Here is a 23,583-nt window from a genome sequence, read left to right as displayed (position 1 = left end):
ATCAATTCTATTTAACATCGTTTCTAAACCTACGGTTTGCATTAAATTTTATATGTTGATAAATTTATTTTCTTTCTTAAGTCTTTTTTAATCGTCTCTTACATTTTAAAAGTAAATATAGTGAAACCTCGCTTAAAGAGTTTTATCTGTTCCAAATTTTTTAATCGTTTATACACATAATTTGTCAACACAAGTTTTAAAAATGATGAAGCAGGTGCGTTAAGTGAGTTTCTTACAATTCATTTTGCTCGTCAAAATGCTTGTTATACGAGGTGTTCCTTAAGAGAGATTTCACTGTATTCTATTTATTTTCATTGATAGATATCTGAGTTCTGTATTCATGCAAACTTAATTTAACATTTTAAATATCAGCATATTTATCTGAAATATAATACATTTTGAGCAGAAAGACTTTTAAATATAATTGTTAATATAGGTTTGTATACCAAATAAAAGTAAATAAATAATAATTAAGTTTAAGCAAATTTATTTATAAAATATAATACAAATAATTATTTTTATCTTTTTACGCGTTGAAACAAATTGCGTAAACTCTTAAAAACAATCTTCAAATTGATCCACAAAAACAAAGCTCTCTTCCATCCACATATGAATATTCTTGATCGAAGAGTCGTTCATGTAATATTCACTAAAAATATCATTTTCATCGGACGCCGAACTGTTTGTAGTTGAGATTTCTTTTTCGGAAATATCAGAATCTTCCATCGAAGATTCCTTCGCTGTATTCTCTCTTGTTGTTACCACATGTGCTCTCAATTCTTCAATTTTCCTCTTCTTCTCCTGTACCTCCGTTCTCAACATTTCAAGACCTTCTTCACGATCCTTGTGTTTCATCACAATGTAACATTTCAACTTCAGTTTGTTACTCTCGTCGGTCATGTAGGCCAATTCCCTCAAACTCTGCCTAATCATATTCTTCTGCTCCTTGTTCATCATCTTGACTGACTATCTTGACTGATGCACTTCACCAAAGTTCTTCCCGTTTTATACAAATTTACTAATACTCTTTTATTGCCTAATTAATAAAACAGTTTTACCTCTTAATATAATATCATTACATTTTTCACCTAATTCAATATTTTACAACATTCCTTTATTCACGGAATTATTTTTTCTTTGAATTCATTTTTATTATAATCTATAATTCTTATGTCTCTTGCCGACATCGTTTTATTCGTTTATTCTTTGAAGTGGAAAACGTTAAGTAATTTTCAGGAGAAAACATTACAAACGACGTTTGTATTAAATTTTCATTTATACAGAAGTTTATGTGATGTTGGATGTTGCGATGGAAAAGGGGATTTGGTACGAAAGAAAATTGATATTTATTGAAGGGATGTATTTAACGCTTGCACTGTTTGCCGTTGGTCTATGAGATATGCATTAATCCCTCGCAGGACTTGCTCATTCCGTGCTCCCTTAACAGGATTATGCGGGGATGAATTAGCGCACTATTTGCAGATCGGATGTGTCATATGTGCGGTGTCCGTCTCCGCTTTCTCACACTCGTCCAATTTACAAATCCGACGTGCGAGATCGATGCAGAAAAACCCCAATGGAAACGAAACCGAGCATAAGAGGACATTAGCATAAGCCAATTACACGTCCGTCCGACATTTAATAGATGATTGGCAGAGCGAGAACTATCGAAGAGTTTTACTGTTTCGCGCTCAATCGTTTAGCGTAATTGGATTGAATACCTGCACACTCAAGTGTACAGGTTAGATGCACACTATACGGGGCCGTTGTAATGTCCCTTTCGACCACCTTCGGAATGATTTAAGAGGCAATCGGGGGGATGTTTTCAGTGATTTATTGCAACTTGAAATTGCGTGAAATTTCACGTAATGGCCGATTTCATGCCTTGAGGACGAATTATGTGGAGCGCCCTTTCACGGTGCCTTTTTTTTTTTTTTTATATATATACACATATATACGCACATATTTGATTTATACCTTTATTCTATCTCCTTTTTTTCTACTCGAAAATGCGGGTGAAACATGTTAAGAACTGAATGTGGGAAGCAAACTTAACATAATATACGTACCAAAGAAAAGGGATCGCAGAAGCAGTTTCTTTGCGGATTGGATTTACGGCTTTCTTGAGATTTTGCGCAAATTTCATGCTCATCGTATTCGAAAAAAAACATCGTTTCAGGATTCTCACGTTGCTTAAAGTAAATAAAGTAAATACACCAGCTTGTTTTGCTTCTCCTTCACGGACAAGTATAAATACTCGGATAATCTTTGGTAAATACTTCTCTTTGTGAAAATAAAAACTGGATTGTCTATAGATATCTTCTTTAGACGCCCTTCTGTTGGTCATGGTTCAGTTGTTTTGACACACTTAAATAAAATGTAAACAAAATTGAAAAAAACGTCTAAATCTTATGATACATGACCACCTACAAATATAGAGTGGAATTCATTAAACAAAGAAACAAACCAAATATATTATTTTGTTTCTAATTTATTTGATTATTTTATTGTTTATACATTTATTTTCATCAAGTTTTTTTCAGGTATAAAATATTTTTCATATATTTCAGTTTGCATGAATACGCATTTCATATTTTCATATATGAAAGAAAAAGCGATAGCAATTGAAAATACTATATTTATTAATGAATGCATAATTACAACATGTTTGTTATTAACTCTAAACTTAGTTTTTATATTATAGTAATAAGAAAACAAAATTGATATATATTCAGTTTTTCGTCTTAAAAACAATTAAAAATATTGCGAACTTAATTGATTTATGACTATTTAATGCGACATCTATGTTGAATAATTCAACTAATTTGACATAGTTCAAATGAAATTAAATCTAACGTCAAAATAAAACAGCTGTTTTCATTTGAAGCATAGATTATGTTTATTAAACATAAAGTTGTGTAATTAGTATAAGTTGGAAATATTTGCTTCGATTTTCTTCCATCATATCGAACAGAACGAGAATAATTTGAATTTCAGGTAACATCTATTTTTTTATAATTCAACTAATTTGACATAATTCAACGTAACGTTAAAATAAAACGGATTAACGTGTCACATAAATATTTATCAGGTATACCAACTATTATATTTACACAATAGTAGAATACAAATTAAAAACAATAAAAATATTGCCAACTTAATTGATTTATGACTATTTAATGCGACATCTATGTTGAATAATTCAACTAATTTGACTTAGTTTAAATGAAATTGAATCTAACGTCAAAATAAATCAGCTGTTTTCATTTGAAGCATAGATTATGTTTAATAAACATAAAGTTGTATAATTAGTATAAGTTGGAAATATTTGCTTCGATTTTCTTCCATCATATCGAACAGAACGGGAATAATGAATTTCAGGCGACATCTACTTTTTTATAATTCAACTAATTTGATATAATTCAACGTAACGTTAAAATAAAACGGATTAACGTGTCACATAAATATTTATCAGGTATACCAACTATTATATTTACACAATAGTAGAATAGTAAAATACAAATAAAGTAGATAAAATACATTATATATAGAGTCGCATTAAAGTTGACGTGGGCCCTAGGAATCAGTTAAATAGACTACGAAGGGAACAAAATATGTAGTGTTGAACTCTGATTAAAATTTTATTTATGGATAAACTAAATATGTTTACCAATGTTCGTGTGTCCCTATAAACTTTGTGAACCTTATGCCTAATTGATAAGTCGGCTCTGACTATATAGTGTTTTGTTAACAAAATCGTTATTCTCACAGTTTTCTTGTTATCCTTGTACATATAATATATATAGATTAATGTTTATTAAAAAAAGCTAAGTAAATCAATTGCATGGATTTGTTTCCAATAATTTTTGTCTGCAATATGAAACAAAAATAACTGGTAAATATGTGTGTGTGTGGTAATGTGGATATCAATAGGCTCATGAAGTATTCATAAGGTCGGGACATTAAAAGAAGGCCGGCAATCAGAACGGTTGGAACGCGAGGTATGCGGTATGCGATGGTCTGCGTGTGCGTCGTCCCCCTTTTTGCCTTTCGTAGCCCCGGCGGCTTGTCCTCCCCAGTCTGGAAATTGTGTGGGAGATGCGAAACGCAGACACGCAAACCCTCTGGATGGACGGATGGATGGACGGAATCGCCAATCATCCAATTCCAATTTTCTCGCTGAAAATAAAAACACGACCGACGTTGAATTCAAGAGACCCGAAACTTTCCCACCACCCTCTCATGCGAACAAAGCCAGCCAGATCATGCATTACTTTTACGATTCTGTGTTTTTTTTTTTGTATTTCGGTGAAAAGAACAAAACGAGTGCAGACAAACGGATCTATTATTAAAATTAAGGCCGCCGCATCGAGGAATTTAACTAATTGTTTCTTCTCCTACAATTTTCGAAATCTTCTCGAATACCAGAAACGCGATTTACTTACCAGAATGGAATTAGTTTGCCGCAATTATAACTTGTTTCTCAGTTAGAATTTTCGTATCTAAATTATTCTCTAATTGGATTTCACTATATAATAATGATATCAGCTTTTGGTATGTAGATGTGTACATTATATATTTTTTATGTTACTTTAATTGTATTCATTTAGTAAAAGATTTATTCGCTTTGAGTAACTTAAATTCATTAACAGTCACCATCCAGTTTAAATGACAAAAGTTGGTACACCTGAAATGTCGAATGTCAACTGTCAAAATGAATTGATGAATGAAATATGGATTCGTAAACGTAAAAAGTCTGAAATATATAGGACTAATTTCCATTAATAACAACAAATATTATTGCAATAATTACATAAGTTTATCTGTGAATAAAATCAGAAAACATAGCGGGCTTTTGACCGTAGGTCTTTCCGCACTTTTCAATAACATTATTATGCATTACAGTATTTACAGAATTTTTATTGTAATCTACTTAAGGCGAGTCCATATAAGTATTGGATGAGACTGTTATCATCCTACCTATTAATCTTAGTATACTAAGTGAAAAGAGAATGTACTGCGAATCTTCCATCGCTTGTATTTGGGTTAGTGGAGGTGAGCAGTGTAGCAGATCAGATGTATCGTAACCTGGTCTACTTTGGCATAATAATGAGTTAAGCCGTAGAGAGAACGATGATTGACGTCCTCCTGACATGTTCAATTCCGTTCGCCTTTTATTTTCCCCGTTTCGATCTTCTTTTCCGCCTCTCTGTCGACGCCGAAGCCGAGCTTTACCTCCGTCAATTTGTAAATCACCGGCGATGATCTGACTAATTGCTAATGTCTACCTCTGCAAACTTGTCCGGCGACAAACGTACGTACAAACATATGCACAGCCACAGTGGACACGGCAACCTTATGTAAATAAGGGATCAGTGGAAATGAGTTGGTCGCCAATTTCCAAGGTAACCAAGCTAAACCAAAACCAATCCGAGCGACAACCAACAACCACCGAGTATCGAATGTGGTTGGTATTACTGTATACGTTTACCACTGCGGCTACGGCAACGGCATCGCATCTCTCAGCCGCGTTTCCTTTATAATGTATGCACGAACACGAGTAGATCAAATCTGATGCGCATAATAAATGAGCACCGTCAGCCCCAGGTGCAATTGTTTCATCTCGCTGCATTGCACACTCGAACTATCCACAGCTAGGATGCATATTTACGAAAGCCCGATGCTGCCGTTGCTGCTGTTACCGCTGCCGCTACCGCAACCGTTCACATGCATACTACACGCATGCATACACAACAACAACAAACTGTCCCCCGTTTGTTGTTCTGCCGCATTCGTCCTATTTCGTTTATTTGTTATTTCCAACTACGAACATTTTCGCGCTGCCTTCTGGTTATATACATTTTTTTTTTGTGTTGATCACCGATCGGGAAAATACCGACTACTGAATTTCAATTGCAGACCGCTTTCGAACGCTACTTGATTATTTTCAATGGAACTTAATAAACAAAACATGAAAAATAAAACAAGAAACACAGTCCTTTTTAGTTTACATCCTCAGTCTTATTATTTATATTAACTATTAGATTCTTATAAAAAGTACCAACTACTTCGAAAATTCACTAATTGTTGAAATATTGTTGTTGAAATAATTCATTTTTTCATAGCACTTATTGTGTGAATGCTGCATAATTTATAAAATCTAATCTTAATTTGAATTCAAATGTATTGACACTAAATATACTAAGCAGACTAAATCTTAATAGTTTCTGACGATCTAAGCTAAAATGTACCAGATATTTAAATTAGATAATTAGAGAAAGTTACCAAGGGTAGTAAATATAATTAATTGTCAAATACAAACTATTCAATTGAATGTTGGGAATTACACAAAAAACATAAATAAAATATGTTTACATTAAAAAAAAAATGATTTTTATTAATTGATTATATTGTAACTACATTATAGACAATGAATTATGGTTGTATCAAATTAAATTAAAAATTTAATGTTGGGTTGGACTGAAAGAATATGATTTGTTCGTGTTTCTTCTTTTCTTGTTGAGATAATAATAATCCACTTTCTGGTTAGAACAATGGCACATTAGGAGGCGAAACAGAAGGGGATTCGAAGATTTTAATAACACAATTCGGAATGCAAAGAAAGTTGTTGTAGCGGAGGTATGCATGCACGCTGGAGCGAGTAAATGTGTGCAGGCAAGAGACAGAGGGAGGAGGTTTTAATGTATTCATGGTGTGTGGAAGTTGGGAACAGCGGCCGCGGTGGCCGCCACGGTATAAACTTGTGTGCTGGGCCTAGTCTGTTATTATCGCGTTAGGGCTCACACCGCCGCCGGCGATCAGAGGGGAATCCCTTTAGGGCCGCCGCCGCCGCTCGCCCTCGCCGCCTCCGCAGACGAACGAAAACCTCCCCGTCACGACCCCCCTCGCGTCGCACATAGCGGCGATCATATTTAACTCGATAAACCGCCACCACCATTGGCCCAGTCCGAATCAATATTTCGCAAAGTAAAAGAAAGGAAACCGGAGGAATAATAACGCGCCCGATGACAGAACAAAAAGAAAGAGAAAAATATATGTATGTGTGTGTGTGTGCTAGCGCAAACACACACAGAAACCGCACGTTCCTCGTCCTCGTCGGAGGTCCTTTAATAAGTCACGTGACTGATTACAGGATAACCGAAGCGGACAACCCGGAAAGCCGAGCCTGACAAATTATGGTCATATTCCCCCATCGAAATCCGCCCCCCAACCCCTCTAACAATAATTGCGGCTTCCATGAAGAAACGAGAGCACAGAGAGAGAGACACGAACGAGTATATCATACATAGACGAAAAAACGTGCAGAGAAACCTCCCTCGCTCAACAAAACCAACTTTTAATAGACTCTCCGCAGAGCTGAATAGACACGTTTTTCTCTTGGCTAAATAGGCCAATTCACGAAGCTTCGCCTTAAATAAAAAAAAAATGTGCTCGAATTTGCATACCTATCATTTGGCAAAATCTAAGGGATTTTGTATTTTAAAAATTCATTGTTTTCTCACCACCTTTTCGTATCGTTGAAGTTTTTAGAGGATTGCACCTTGCTTATATTATAATATAAATAGCCGGAACATTTAGATCGAAAAGCATTCACACACGTTGATGTGCACGCGTGTAAATTCCGACCATAATTTATTTAAATTGCAATGATATTTTGAAGAACCTATTTTCGATTGACGTTCCTCCATATGCATTGCATTCTGGACGTCCATTTATATGCATTCTTCGACTCCAGCAATATTATTCTCTTACTTTACGCTCAGTTTGCTGAAACATGTTTATACTTATATGAATTATATTTTATTTTACTTTAATAATTAAAGTAGTAGTAACTATTATTTAAGTAATTTACTATCGCAACAATTATGCAATTTAAAAAAAATATAGATAAAAATACTGAAATGAAAATAATATACATATCATGTAATTTAGTTTAAGTAACATTGAGAAAGATTAAGAAACATTGGGTAACATTTAGTTTATAATATTTAGTAAACTATATTTTATTCTCGTATATTGATTTATAAACTATTCCTTGGTTTGTAGTTGAATGTTCAAACTATGTATTCTATAAATTTCACTAATAAAGGCCTCTTTACCATTTGTTTAACATTTTATTATATAATATCAATAATTGTCTTTTTTTCATTGGTTAGTTTTAGTTTGTAGTAATAATTAATAATATCTTTGCTTTACATAACAATTTTGTAAATTTAAAGACTTTTTCAAAAAATATACGTTGGACTATGCTTTAAGGATAATTTTAAGCCATATGCGTGAAAAAGTGAAGATGTAAACAAAAAAAAAGTTTCCAAATAACGATGTAAGTATACGAGACAGGTGTGAAATTGTGATTATCGTTCTAAATCTAATTCCGTTCTTCGGGCGTCTATTCGACATAAATGTTAAAATATTGCATTTTAATAGACACATCGAGTAAATTATAGCCCCGTTTTTTTTTCTCCTTCTTTCACTCTCCCGTCCGTGATTTCAGTCTTCCGCCAAACCTTTCACATCACAAAGCGTTATATAATATTAATTGTTTAGTCTTTCTAACCAAAACCTCACCCACAAATAACAGAAACAAGAAAAAAAAAACAAAATAATAATTCGAATGAATTATAGTATAAAGACATTTCGTTGGGTGGGAAATGCATTAGGGCGAAGAAATGATGGAATAAAAGAAAAGAAGCGGATTTCATTCGTTCCCGTTTCGTGCGAGTGTCGTATTACGATGATTAAAAAGTTATCAACATTATGTCGGGATGGTGTAATGAAGTGCTTTTATCCTCTCGTCCACAATTTTTTTTTTGTGAGTGTACGTCGGTCGTTCTTCACGTTGATCCTTCATTTCAGTCCGCCTTCGTCTCCGTCTTCACCGGCGACGAGTTTTATACAAAAATATATTTAAAAATGCGGGGCCCCCTCCGAAATTATAACCCGTGTTGTGTTAACGAAGTCCCAAATAATATCAGTGTCCATAATGATGGGGTCTTGATGGAATTGTATCTGGATCTGTGGGAATGGCGCTCGTTATACAAAAACCTTTCCACCAAAAGCGAAACAACAAAAATTTCGAAGCCCCCCACATCTTTAAACACTGTCATTTCATAAAATGCCCAAACATGTTTTTGATTAGGAAATGATTAAATGTAGAGGTTAGGTCGCAGCTCACACATGCACATGCACAGAGTTGGGTGGACGAGTGGACGGACGGACGGACGGACGGACGGACGGACGATTCTCGGTAGACCATTTCCTTCGACTTCCACTTCAATCTACTTATTATTAATAGCGAATTAGTGGACGTCCCTGTATATTTACCGATCACGTTAAACCGTCCGAAATCATTAAATTATACGACGGCTATGCAAAAACGCCGACCTTCGAAATACCTTAATTACTCGTTTAATAATCGTCTAACGTGTTTCGTAATTCTCTCAATTGCAATTCCACGACTATTTTTATACATAGACGGGTTTCGTCCACGATACTTAAGGTTTGCGAATACTTGGAACAACATAGATACGCGCGCGCTTCAATTATATCATCCGCAAATTCGCGGTTTCTAAGCCTCTAAAACTCTACAAACCTCGTTTCGCTATTATTATAATTGGCATACTCGTTTCTATTGCGATGCGAATTAATGGAATCTTTCCATTTTTGGATCGACACAAACACACAATGTAATTTGATAGAAAAAGTATGTAATAAATTAAGAAAACCCGTGCCTTAGGTATAGTGCCAAATATGGATTTGGCGGCTTTAAAGGAAACGAGGTAAATCACGAACCTATTAAGGAAATGGATAAAAGCGATTTCTCTCATTTACTTTCCAGATCAGCATATTCAATATCATGTAAAAATTATACTTCAGATCCAATATTTCAGAATTTTCATCTATTGGATAAACACAATACAATGGAAAATTTACTCTTTGCACCCGTAAGTTAGAGTTTACAATTTTCATAATATATATAGTTTATTTACTTACCAAAATGATGAAGCAAGATTTACTTTTATATGTAAAAGTATTTTCATAAGTAGTACACATATGTTGTATAAACTTTGCTGACAAAGTATCATGTTAAATGACATATTCATTTTGACGTTTCTCTATCCAAGGCATTGTTGATTTTTAAGGTATCTCAATATTTCATATAGCAGATAAACAGCTCCGCCAATATCCCGGACTCTTAGAAACCGGACTGATCGAAGAACATACAAAACATAAACCGCAGACTTGTATAAAGAGAAAAAAGTCGGACTATTAATATTATTTGAAATATAAATTAAAAAATATTATAGTTATTGTACACTTTATATAGGTGTATAACTTTGAGATTCGATAATCTTGTTTACTTTTGTTATAATAAATCACTTTATCAATGCTTGTTTATGAATATACTGAACAAATTTATAAATAATTACATTCATTCACAATCTAATCAAATTTTGCAAATTGAACTCAATTAAAGCGCCATCTATCGTTTGACAAAACGGTTGTTTATTGCTACATCTGATTAATTATTTATTGAACACTTAAGATGTCTTAATACAAATAAATTAATGGCAAGTTTTGATTGCTCGAAGAGAAAGGACTTTCGATTGCGTTTCGCATTTCTGCAAGCGAGTTGCGTGTTTTCGCGCGCGATAAATAAATGCTTCATTGTATCCGTGATAATTCTCGAACAGGAATCCGAATGTCGTGCAAACGCAAAAAGCAACACAATCGAGTAATTAGTCTGAACAATTGATTTACCTCGCCTCATTTTACATAAACGCACATACAATCTCAGCAAACATTTACAACTTTACAAATTACACGAAATAAAAACAAAACTTATTAACCTTGACAGTTTATACATAATGTTGTTACATAATGTTTTTGTACTTCTTTCCCATTCGATAAATTCTCTAATTTTTGTTTTCAGTTATTGCTAAATTTGTTTAAAAAACAGGTGTATTTCAATAATCGTTTTCGATCAGTCCGAATTCACCTTATTTAAGTTTCAATATATCAAAACAAACTATATTTTAATTGGACAACTGTCAAATACTACTAATAGTTGGTACTACTGTCATACTTCTCACGCATATTGTTAGTAAATTCATTAATTGACAGCGTTATAAATGTCAAGTCACACAAACCAAGTCTGAAGGTTAATGAAACTGAACTGTCAAATGCTACTAAGAGTTGGTACTACTGTCAAAATTTGACAGGCTTTTCAATGCAGGCTTTGAATGAACACTTCCACATCATCAAGATATGCGTCATAACTGTCAAGTGAGGCAAACCAAGTTTGAAGGATAATGAAACTAAACTGTCAAATGTTACTAATAGTTGGTACTACTGACATACATGTCATGTATATTGTGGGTATGTTAGTAAATTCATTTAATTGGCATGGTTTTCAAAGATTGGAAGAACAAGCGTAACAAAGTAAAAATTATCGAAGAATGCATGTAGAAGTTAAACTTGGATAGTGCAGAACGACTTCGAAGAAAATAATGGTGAATTCTCTTATTTACTGTAGTTATTCGTTCTTTGTACCGAAGGTAATAAATCCGTAAGTATGTCGAACAATAATTAAAGCAAGTTAGTAGGTAGGTCTTCAGGTACCCCACATAGACCATATCTTTGGAGAAATCAAGAGTTATTGATTTGCATTGTACGGAGGCCCGCAGTCTCGCTCCATTGTGAGCCTGATTATATAATTACCGGTCGGGATGGATATAAATATATGCATGCATGCATCCATGCACACTGCTATCTGTATATGTATGTATATATATATACAGCATGTATACTACAAACGAGCACACGTACATAATGCACGTCTCCACTAAAATCGTAATCTTCATCCGATCGGGAGTTGGAGGAAAAAGGACGATGGATGGACAAAAAGAAGGCCAGAGGATGATGAAGAAGAGAAGACCGAGAAGAGTACAACAGCAACAACAACAACAATAAAAAAAAAAAAGACGAAGAAGAGAAAACCTGCAAGCGAGGAATGTGAAACAAAGCGGACACTAATCGTACATCCATATCGATATTTAATAATAATAAAAAGAGAAAGAACGAAAACAGAAACGGAACGAAAAAAAAAAGAAGTAGAAAATATGAAAGACCGTAGACAGAGAGGAGAGAAGACTCAAAGAACGGGGCTCTCCATCGATAATTTTCTAAACGTAAACGGCATCCATAATCCATAAATATTCCGATGGTCTATAATTTAAAATTTAAAACAGCCCCTTATCGCGCCTTTCGATCGAAGCGTGCGCGCGCACACCGCATATTTTTCAAATTCATATGGACCGATGATCTTCTCTTCTTCCTTTTTTTTCTCTTCTTCTTCTTCATCTTATTTAAATTCTCTTTTGTCCTACCGTATGCAGCGTGTGTACTATATAGTACGAACTATTTTAAATTCAGTCTGGGCGACCCTCGATTGCCTTATCCAAATGCTCAATCAGATCGGAATCTGAAGTGCTTTTACACGATTCAGCGGAACCCTCTCCGCATCGCTGGGGGTCGCGCAGCACCGTTCTTCTTCTCTTTTCGTGGAGGGTGGAAAGAAATAGAATAACACGACTCTGCAGAAATCCAGCCCCGACGCGTTTTTACTTCTTTTTTTTTTTTTTTATTTGCGTACGCAATTTTCCATGAATATATTTGAAGTCGGGGAGAAATACGAAATCGAAATGTTATCATAAAGCTAACACTTTTCCAATAATATATATAAATCAAGTTAAACTCATTCTCACATACTCAAGATTTATGAAATCTCAATTTGTAAATGATCCAGATAATTGAACATGAATATTACACATAAATGAAATTAAGAAATTAACAACAAATATAAATAGTTTTTAGGAAAATAGTAATATGCAAGCTTAGTATTTGCATAGCTATAAATTTGAATTTGAAATTTTCCCGCCATTAATTTTCTATATTACACATGTCTGATGGATAGAGTTAAAAAATGCGTCATAGCTTATGGTATTAGGTTATCTGCTGTCAAATTGACACATTTCAAATATAATTTGACAGAGACATTCATTGATAAATATTATTTTGGTATTCTACTGCTATAATGGAAATAAGTTATTTGTTATCAAATTGATAAATATCGAAAAATCTGTTGCTATGCACAAGTTACGTTTCCTTGAAATAACAGATTGTAAATTGCTGAGGTGTTAAGTTAATTGGAACGTGATATAAATTGTCTTCAATTAATGATGTAATAACGCATTTGACTTAAAGATATGTATGCAGTCAGTAAACAGTGAATGTGTTGTAGTAATTAACAGTTAAATAAGTTTATATTGTAAAAATTATAAAGTAATCATGTTTAAATATTATATTGGCAAACCTACTACAAAAATAAAACAATAAAGTTCGTGAGGTCTGTTTTCTCCTTTTTCCCCCATCCGCACATTTTCTTTATATTAAATCTGACAGGGGAGAACAGAGGAATAAAGCGGAGGGATCGCTTGAAAATTTCTTTAAAATTATAATTGCGAAGTTTCCTAATAAATTTTCCCTTGGCCGGCGTTGAAAAAAAAAAGCGCGAAGAAATGCAAGCAGAAAAAGAGAAGTGGAAAGAAAGAAAACGAAAACAAAAAACGAGCGAACTTCGAAGGGGAGAAAAACGAAATGAAATATGCAATCAGCGTATTTCGAAGTTTTCGCGTGTGGGTGGGGAACAAGGACAAAAAAAAAATAATATAAAAATAAATGAACGAAAGAGGGAGAACGAGAGCAGACGGAATGAACGGGCTGCTTTTCCCATTCAGCGAGCTTGCATGAAATTCCATAATTGATACGCCACTTTTTTGAAATAACTCATTTGACTTCTGACCTAAAGGATTGAAAGCGTACCAAAAGAAAAAAATGAACGGAATGAAACGATGAACTGACGAGAATGAAAGAGTGAGATGGAAAGGCTCTACTTGTTTTGTTTAATTTTGTATTCCCGTTTCTAAATTAGGGTAGCCTAGGTAGAGTAAATTACGTGTGGTTCGTTATAACATATGAGTTTGGCTTGCATTATGTCGCTGACTGTGGGCCCCAGCTTTTTTTTACGAGACAGATGTGGAACGCCCCCAATGAATATTGATAAGGAATCGACTCGGACTAATTTACAGGCTCTCTTTCTCTCCCCCTTCATGAAAGAAAAAAATAAATAAAAAAAGAAAGAAATACACGTAATATAAACGTCGGACGGTGGAGGAAGATTGAAAAAAAAAATTACGTCGAGGAATATATGAATAATGTATAATATTTATATGCATATAGCACGGAAAGAGGGCCTTGATTAGGTGGCCCCATATTTCGTTTGTTTTTTTTTCTTGTTGTTGTTGTTGTTTGGGTTACAAAGGGAACAATAAAATATGGGAACACTTACGGAGGCGTTATTAAGTGGCCGTGACTAAACCGATGACGCCATTTCACTAATTACGAACTGGAAGGAAATGCATTATAATGACGTTATATTTCATTCGATCCGCTTTGTAGCACTTTAGGCCGACAATTATCGTCATTACTTGTGTATTCCGCTTGTTCATCTTTAATGAATCTATTCTTCACGATCACGAAAATTGATTTTTTTTAATGTTCGATAATTACGTTGATGAACCAGTGATATTTACAAATCCTCATCAAACTAAATCTATACATTAATAATAATTTACATTTACTTACCTATCACATCGAAGCTACTGATACTCTACTGATTTTTTCGTTATTTTTTTTTATATCTGTCAGGTTTAAAGCACAGTCCCAAAGATTGCTTGGATCTAAATTAATGAAAATTAATTTTTGTATGGAAAATTGAAGAAAAATTTATTATATAACATGATTTTTAAACTATACTAAAATAAAGATCAAATAATATTTTTAGCGAAAGAGATAAAATTGTAAATATTGTTTGTTAAATGTAGAAATTTATTGAAAATTTTAAATTTCTTACTAGATATAATTAGTTTATGTCATTTTAATTGTTTTTATAAATCCTTTACCAAAAACTAACCATAATAACAGGTAAGAAAATAAAATTTCCGTTAGGATTTTTTTTTTATATAATTAAAGCTACCCTAAAAAGTTCAGTAAAAAAGAGCTCAACTCTTCCTTTGCGAATATTTGTAAAAGTATTTATATATGTTTGTTTCATTACGATCGAACGTTCGCAAATAATGGCATGGAAAGAAAAACACGTATACCTTTAACGTTCTCCATTAAAAAATAAAATGAAAATCAAAAAGAAATGAAGAAAAAAAAAATGAGAAAACGGAGTAACGAAAATAAGGTCGATGTTTTGTTAAGAATTCCCTTATTTTTTTCATCCTCCCAAACAATATTCTTGTTGTTTCCACCCGCTCTCTCTCTGTTTTTTTTTTGTTTCGCGTTCGTGGGAATACTGCAAATACACCCTCTTGATTTTGCACGTTTCGCCAGTTTTCAATTTAATCGAAATCAATGCAGTAATTGTTATTTGTTTTTTACTCTTGTTGTTGTTGTTGTTATTGTCAGAATGAATTGGGAAGAAGAAAAATATTGCATGTTGTTTGGAGTAGTGAACGAAGAACAAAGGAGACGAGTGGATCGTGCGGTATGCAACGATGTTTTATTTTTCTTCTTCGTAATTTATAAATGGGCAATGTCACAATTGATTATAAGTTAGGTCCGAGTGAGATCCGAAGGCCGTAATCATTCCATTTGTATTTCGTGGTGTAAGATGCGCGTGCCGGTGCCGTGTGGGTCACCAAGGGTCAGCTGGCACCAGCTACTCCGCCCTTTGGAGCGCGGCAGAGATGCCTCTCGAACGTGTTAAGACGATTCTTAAGATTCCCGAGAACCAAAGCACGGACGTCGTGCTCGGTCTACTCCTTCTTTCTACCCTATCCTATCCTACACACTCTCAGATCTTCTACAACTTATTCTTCGCGACGTGCTTTCATAACGAACCGCCGAAACGCATTCTTTCTAACGCCTAATAAATTTCCGTTTCATTATAATTAAAACCATCGCATGCCAATACTATCAATTGAAATCATCTTCAATCCAAATTTATACGACTTATCAATATTTTTAAACAACATAATTCTTACTTACACAAGTATTTTATAGATTTTATAAGTTTTAATGTACATTTCAAAGAGGTATATTTAATTTCCATAAATGAGTACAGTCATACCTCGGTTAACGTTACATTTGATAACGAAGCCCTCAATTTATTTCAGTAAACACATTTCTCTGATTCCATTATTCAAAAGCAGGCAGTTGAACATTCAGCAATTTAATTGAAATAGAAGATAGAGAGGAAATTGTAGCATTTCTTGGAAAGAGATCACAAATTCTGGCCATATTTTGTGCCAAACTCCGTTTAATCTTTTATCTCTTAGCTTATCTAGGCTTTGGCACAAAATATAGCCAGAATTTGTACTAGAAGAAGAAAATAACATCTAGAAATTTATTGATTTCAGAAGATTAAGTTTTTTCATTGAAAGATTTAAAAAAGTAACAGAGTCTAAGAAGATGAAGATGAAATTATAGAAATTCTTCTTAACAGCCAAAGATTTTGATAAGACATATTGTTTTAGTGAAAATAGTCCAGTTTTAGGAAAAAGTATTACTTTTCTTCTATTAAGTTTTTCATGTTCTTTACGAAGGAACCTAATTGCTTCTTTGTTGGAGTTTTCGTTCGTATTTCGAGATACATTTGATAATATTTAGTTTTCTGCAAACATTAAAAAACAAATTGTATGAAATTTTTGAAAAAATAACATCATTAAAACCGCATTTCTTGAGAAGAAATCATAAATTATGGACATATTTTGGGCCAAACTCCTTTTAATCTTCTGTCTCTTAGTTTAACTAGACTATGACACAAAATATAGCCAGAATGTGTACTTGAAAAAGAAAATAACATCCAAGATTTTTTTTTAATTGTTGAAGATATGTCGTTAGAAATTTATTGAATTCAGAAGATTAAGTTTTTTCATTGCAAGATTTAAAAAAGTAACAAAGTCTAAGAAGATCAAGATGAAATTATAGATATTATTCTTAACAACCAAAGATTTTGATAAGATATATTGTTTTAGTGACAATTGTCCATATTTAGGAAAAAGTATTACTTTTATTATGAAGTTTTTCCTGTTCTCTACGAAGGAACATATCTTCATTCTGTTTATAGTATGTTTATTCTAAATATTTCTAAACATGTACCTAGTTGCTTCTTTGTTGGAGTTTTTGTTCGTATTCCAAGATACGTTTGAAAATATTTAGATTTCTGCAAAAATTAAAAGAAATCGTTTGAAATTTTTGAAAAAATTACATCATTAAAACCGCATTTCTTGTGAAGAAATCATAAATTCTGGCCATATTTTGTGCCAAACTCCTTTTAATCTTCTGTCTCTTAGTTTAACTAGACTATGACACAAAATATAGCCAGATTTTGTACTAGAAGAAGAAAATAACATCCAAGATTTTTTTTAGAAAATTATTGAATGCAGAAGATTGGAAAACAAAGTAACAAAGACTAAGAAAATAAAGATGAAATTATAGAAGTTCTTGCCGAAAAAATGTTAACAACCAAAGATTTGGAAATGTGCTGACATTGAAATTTCATTTTTTTGGTGAAAATAATCCTGATTTTGGAAAAAATTGCATAATATTGTATTACAAACCAGGCATAGGTTGTATAATATTCAGTTTTCTGCAAATATTAAAAAAAACATAATTGTTTTTGAAAAAAATATTGAATAAAATATTGAAACATGGATTGCAGTGTATATAGTATATAAGACAGGACAGGACACCTTCTAGTTGAGTGAGGATACTGGTTCCAAGAAATTTATGCAAGAGATATAAATCCCGTCGCAGAATTGGAGCCAGTCGTTCATAAATCAAAGTGCTAACCTTTCGGTCCGGCCACTTATTTTCCCCCCTTTTTTTATATTTCACATCCAGCAGAGATTTTACATTTGGCGATCGGTTGGCCGTTTCAATGTTTTTCCCGAAAAGAAAAACTTCCACCGCACACACACATAATAACCCCTATTAGTAATTATTATTTTCGTTCATCTCCACTATTTCCAGGCCACGAAATAACAGTAATTTCCGAAAAGGAAACCCCCGTCGGCGATTTTTACCGGTGATTTATCATATTCCCCGCGCGTATGCCGCATACGATGTGGGTCCGCACCGTGCCTTACGTTTCTATCTTTTATTTCACTTTTTTTTTGTTGCTTACGGTTTGTATCCTTTCTTTCGTTCGTTCATCTCCTTTTCTCAAAGGAGGTAGGCAAGTGAACAGTTGTCTTCTCTTCATTTCTTTGGCAATAATAATATAAAAAAAATTGGATGTAGGAAGTGTGCAAATATCCAAGTCCAATAAATGGGCTCGAGGATCAATGGGCAAAGATGCGACTGAATGGGATCCAATTGTTTGGAAAAGATTCCGGCTGTCGTTCAAACATCAAGAGGGTTCGATGGCAATGTGTGGTTGGCACACATGCGGACGCGTCAAGGGCTTATGTTGCTACGTCTCTCTCTCTCACTCTTATTTTTTTGCACGCCCTTCGCTGCATTCATCTCTATATCTCTATCTGTGTATGCTCATTTGTTTGTTTAGGTCCGCTCACGCTCATCCCACTAGCTTAAGGGCTAAATCGGGATCTATTATTAAGTTGCGAAAAACCGAAGCTGAAGACCAACTAGCTCGCATACACAGTTTCGATGATGACTAATGGACGGAAAACGTCGAGTGGGGGGCTAATAATTTCAATTGATTGATTAGTCAGACCCGTCACTCTGACAGCCAACACTTTCTCGATTGTCATTGTCTATAAATAACTCGGTCATTCGTTCCTTATGCATCTCGTTCACTTCTAGTTTTAACCTCGGATTTTCTGCAATGCGATTAATCAATTTTTCTATGTAATTGCAGCTATTGTATGCAACAAATACACTTTACATGATTGATATCAATGCGTTAAATTGATCAGAAGCGGTTACAAAAGAGTGAACACCACTAGATTCGATCATCTTTAAAAATATCTAATATTATCATATATAATGATGTAGTATTAACAACAAACAAATACTTAATTTATATGATTGTTCCTTGTCGTAGATTTGATCACTATTGAAACTAGAAAGGAGGAATGTATTATGCGCTACGAGTTACGCAACTTATTAATTTTATATAATACATTTCTTTGTTATACACATTTTTTTTATTCACAATTAAACAATTGTATATAAAAGATAATAACTAACTTCCAATGTCTTTTGGCCTAAATTGAGATCAATAAATATTAATAAAAATTACCAGAATTTTCATATTTGTAAAGAAAATAATATAAATCAACACATTTTTTTTAGTTTTAAAGAAAAAAAAATAACTAAAGTAATAAAAATTGAAGAATTAGTTTTTTTTTTATCAAAATATGATACTAATTATTATTAATATCTCAGTTTCTCTTCATAATTCCAATATAAATGCACAGTTATACCTCGATTAACGAATTTATTTTGTTTTTAGAAGTAATAGAATACTATGGTCAGAATGAGTAAAGAAAACGAAAAGTTATTGTTTCAAACAAAGAAAACTTTTATTAACTAAACAGTAAACTCACATCAAAGTGAAATCATATTTTAAATTATTATTCTTTGTGCTTTTCTTGTGTACACAAAGTTATTGTATTTAAAACTGATTGCTTAACAGTAAAAGAAGTGTTTAACCCTTCGATACTCGCGCGGTATTTAGCGTCTGAGAAACGCCGCGTGAGTAACGAAGAGTTGATATAATTCAAACACTTTTTTAAACCTTTGGTTGTTAACATTATCTAATTTTGTCTTCATTATTCACTGAAAAAAAAAGAAATTTCTAAAATTCTCTTAATCGACATTTTCGTAACTTTAATTTTTGTATGCTATTTTCTTGTTCAAGCATCGAAGCTATTGTGTTGTGATAATAATAAGAAGTAATAATTAGTAACTTTAAATTAGCAATTATTATGAAGTCAATACAGTCATTAATGTGGACTGTCAAAATAAGAGAATACAAATATATTAATTAAGGATAATTTGAGGAGCATTTAGGGCAGACTGTTGAAAGAGGGCCGACCTTTGGAAACGAGGGATAAAGAGAAGAAAGGAATAAAAGGAAAAGAGGGCGGAGTGCACAATAATATTCCACCGCGTCGGACGTGCCGTGGTGGATGGAATATGTCCCGAGATTTATGGAGGTGCAATAAATAAGGTAAGTCCGCGGCACATAACTACATATTAGACAGGTAAAATACGATATAGATAGCCGTAATGGCCGTACCATTTCAGCTTATATTGCTCCGTATAAATCATCTAATTGAAAATTATGATTGGCCATTACATCTTTAATATGCAAACTTAATTTCCTGCTGCCTCCTCTCTCTCTATCCTCTCCCTTTTTACCTTAAAGGTACTGCTGGTGGGTCCATCAAGGACCATCATCGACTCGACTCCGGCTACTTTCCAAACCGTAATTATTACCAATTTACCAAACGGTTTTTTTTTTAAACTAATTTCATTATGACTCTGCTGCGCTTCATGTAAAACTCCTCATCCTTCATCCAAGCTTCGAGACCCCATTCGAAAAACGGTCTATTTATCATTCGCTTTCAATGCTAACGCTCAAGATTGATTATATTTTATATATATCAAGTGCGATGTAATAACGCGAGAGGATTAAATGTGCATTAAGCGATTTAGTTTAAACACATTCTTCAACGTTTAAATACATTATCCTTATCCAATTACACGTTGATAAATTGTTGATATATTTTCACATAAGAAATTATTTTACCTTCAATCTTATTCTTCATAAACTAATGCAATAATAAGAATTTTCATAAACAGAAAAAAAAGTTTTTTAAAATTATATATAAAAACTTCGCTATCAGAAGTAACGTTAACTGAAGAATTACTATTGAAAATTAATACATCTAATCATACATTTCGTCAAATAACAAGCATAGTTGTAACTGTAAAAGTAGTAATAAATAAGTTAAGAGTTGTTCCTAAAGTCGTTTTAAATAATTAAGAAAGAACATTTCTCAAAATGAATGAAATCCAATATTGATTCAAACATTAAGTAGAAATCCAATTGAGGTTTCCGTTGCGGTTTGGAAATATTCGTAGACGTGCGGAATATTCGGTTGGATCGTCGGTGAAGAGAGAGAGACTAGGATTGTAATAAATGCTTTACGTCGCAGCAGAAAATTGTATTTATTTCGGTAGGAAATTCACGTTCCAGAATGTGGATGTGCGTAGATGTAATTTGCGCGCGCGAGCATCAGGAGTGGAGAATGTACTACGCCAGTTTCCCCATACAGCTCTGCTGCGGTCGTCCTCTCCGCTCTATCTCGCTCCCTCTATCCTGCAGCCACATCCATCCGTCTTCCTCTATCCCTCTTCCTCTCGCAGCAGCAAACGTGGATGCGAGAGATAGAGGCAGGACGATAGAGACACAGGAACGAAGGGAGAGAGAGAGAGAGATGGAGAGAAAGAGAACTGTACGCAGTCTAATTGGAATATCCTGAGGCTACGTTTGTGCGGTCGTATCCTATCCCTATCCCCCGTCCCGATCCCTAACCACCCTATCCTCTCGCTATTCACGATCGATACGCACTCTCCGCAAATGATTTGCTTGTATGGAAATGTCGCGTCGCAGCGCGAGAAAGAAGGCCTCGCCGATTTGTGGCATTCCGTCGAGGTAAGTCGAAAGGAGGAGGAGGCCATTGGCTGCTCTATCCATAGGATGGACGGAAAGAAAGCAGTGCGAGGAGTCTAAGAAGCGGCAGTGGTGGTTGGTGGTGGCAGAGCCTCTGCTCTTTTCTTCGCTTGGAGACTGCCGACCGGCGACAGATTTATGAGCGGAAACGTGCGCCACTATTAAATGAAACGCCTATTTGTTTGCCTTTAATTGGCTTCGCCGAACGCTACAAGAATCCACCACTGCTTTGTCAACCTGACAAATTCTAATTGCAATGTTTACAGTTGCCGTTGTACTTTACAATATCCTTGTTACTCGTGAAAACTCTGAGTTACAAGGATAATCCATACACTACAGCAGTTCAGTTCAAAATATCCTATATTTATTACTAATTTTTTCATTTTTGTTTAGTTTTGAGTACTTTTATTCCGTAGAAAATAAATAGTTCTATACTTTTGTATTGAACTATTTCTTATAGCACGAGGTAGTGTGAAACTATGGAAACTTAGAATCAATGTGCATCTGGTTTTTATTTTGCTAGAAAACCAACTTAGGTAATTGCTAATTTCGAGTGTTACAAAAACATTATATAACTTATAACATAAATATATCAAACACAAAATGTCCATATACTATAAACATAAATAAATCTATTATTAAAACATTTAAAAGTTCTACTGAAATACATGCTGGAAAGAACAATACTTTGTTTTGTTCATTACTTATAAATGTGATCCAGATTGCAAGAAAAATGACAAACTATTTAAGTGCAGCATTTACTTACAAAGAGTTAAGAATTACTTTTACAACATCGATTACTAAAGGTCTTCTAATTAGTAACAACTTTATTTAATTTTGAATTTGTATTGTAAACAAGTAATATCTTGTAGCACTTTACTAATTTGATTTATAATTGGTTACAAATATATTTCATTCTACATTAAGTATGGATTTTAATGTAAGCCTGGTAATCAATTAAAAAAATGGAGACAAGTTGAAATAAATGAAAATCAGAGCTGTATATTTCAAGTTTTTCAAGTAATTTATAAAGTTCTAAAATTGAAAGTTGAAAGGGAGACTTTTTAATATAGTTTCAGTAACTGTAGCATAAGTAAATTTAAAGAATTAAATTGATACATACATTCATTTTACAGTGAAAAATATGGAGTAAATTAGAATACTGAAGAATGGGAAATATTTCAACAGTATACTAAAAAAAAGTTAGACAAAATGTGTTGATTGAGTATAATACATACTTTTGTCATTATCTTGTATACTTTGTAGTACAAATATGAACTAATTACTTCAATTTTACATTTATAATAAACATAAATGTCTGTCAGACGTACGTCAGAAGTCCGATGATTGAAATTGAAGTGGAAACAGGAATTTCACATAGTGATCGTAATGAGACATGTATAGCATGTAGATTTAACATAATGAAGCATTTTTATGGACGTAACAAACTTTCCATTATATAACATAACAATTTTAATAACATTACATCAAATATAATGTTACATAAAACGGAAATAGAAATAGAATTAAATCATATAGATTATTCGCAATAAAATTAACAATGCAAATGTCAACTGATAATAGATCAATAATAAAATATTATATTCGAATCTTATTGTAAATAATTACTGATTCAAAAGGTATGTGGTTGAATAATTAAGTTTGTAAAACTTTGGGGTTTGAAAAGCTGCATTTCTTGAACAACATCTGCAGAAATCCGATTTAATCACGTTCCATAGGATTATTAAAAAAGAATCTCACTGCCATTACGTCCACGTCTTCCA

This window comes from Nicrophorus vespilloides, unplaced genomic scaffold, assembly GCF_001412225.1.
Source record: "Nicrophorus vespilloides isolate i.1.1-1 unplaced genomic scaffold, Nicve_v1.0, whole genome shotgun sequence".
Lineage (NCBI taxonomy): Eukaryota > Metazoa > Arthropoda > Insecta > Coleoptera > Silphidae > Nicrophorus > Nicrophorus vespilloides.
This window is presented reverse-complemented; position numbering follows the sequence as displayed.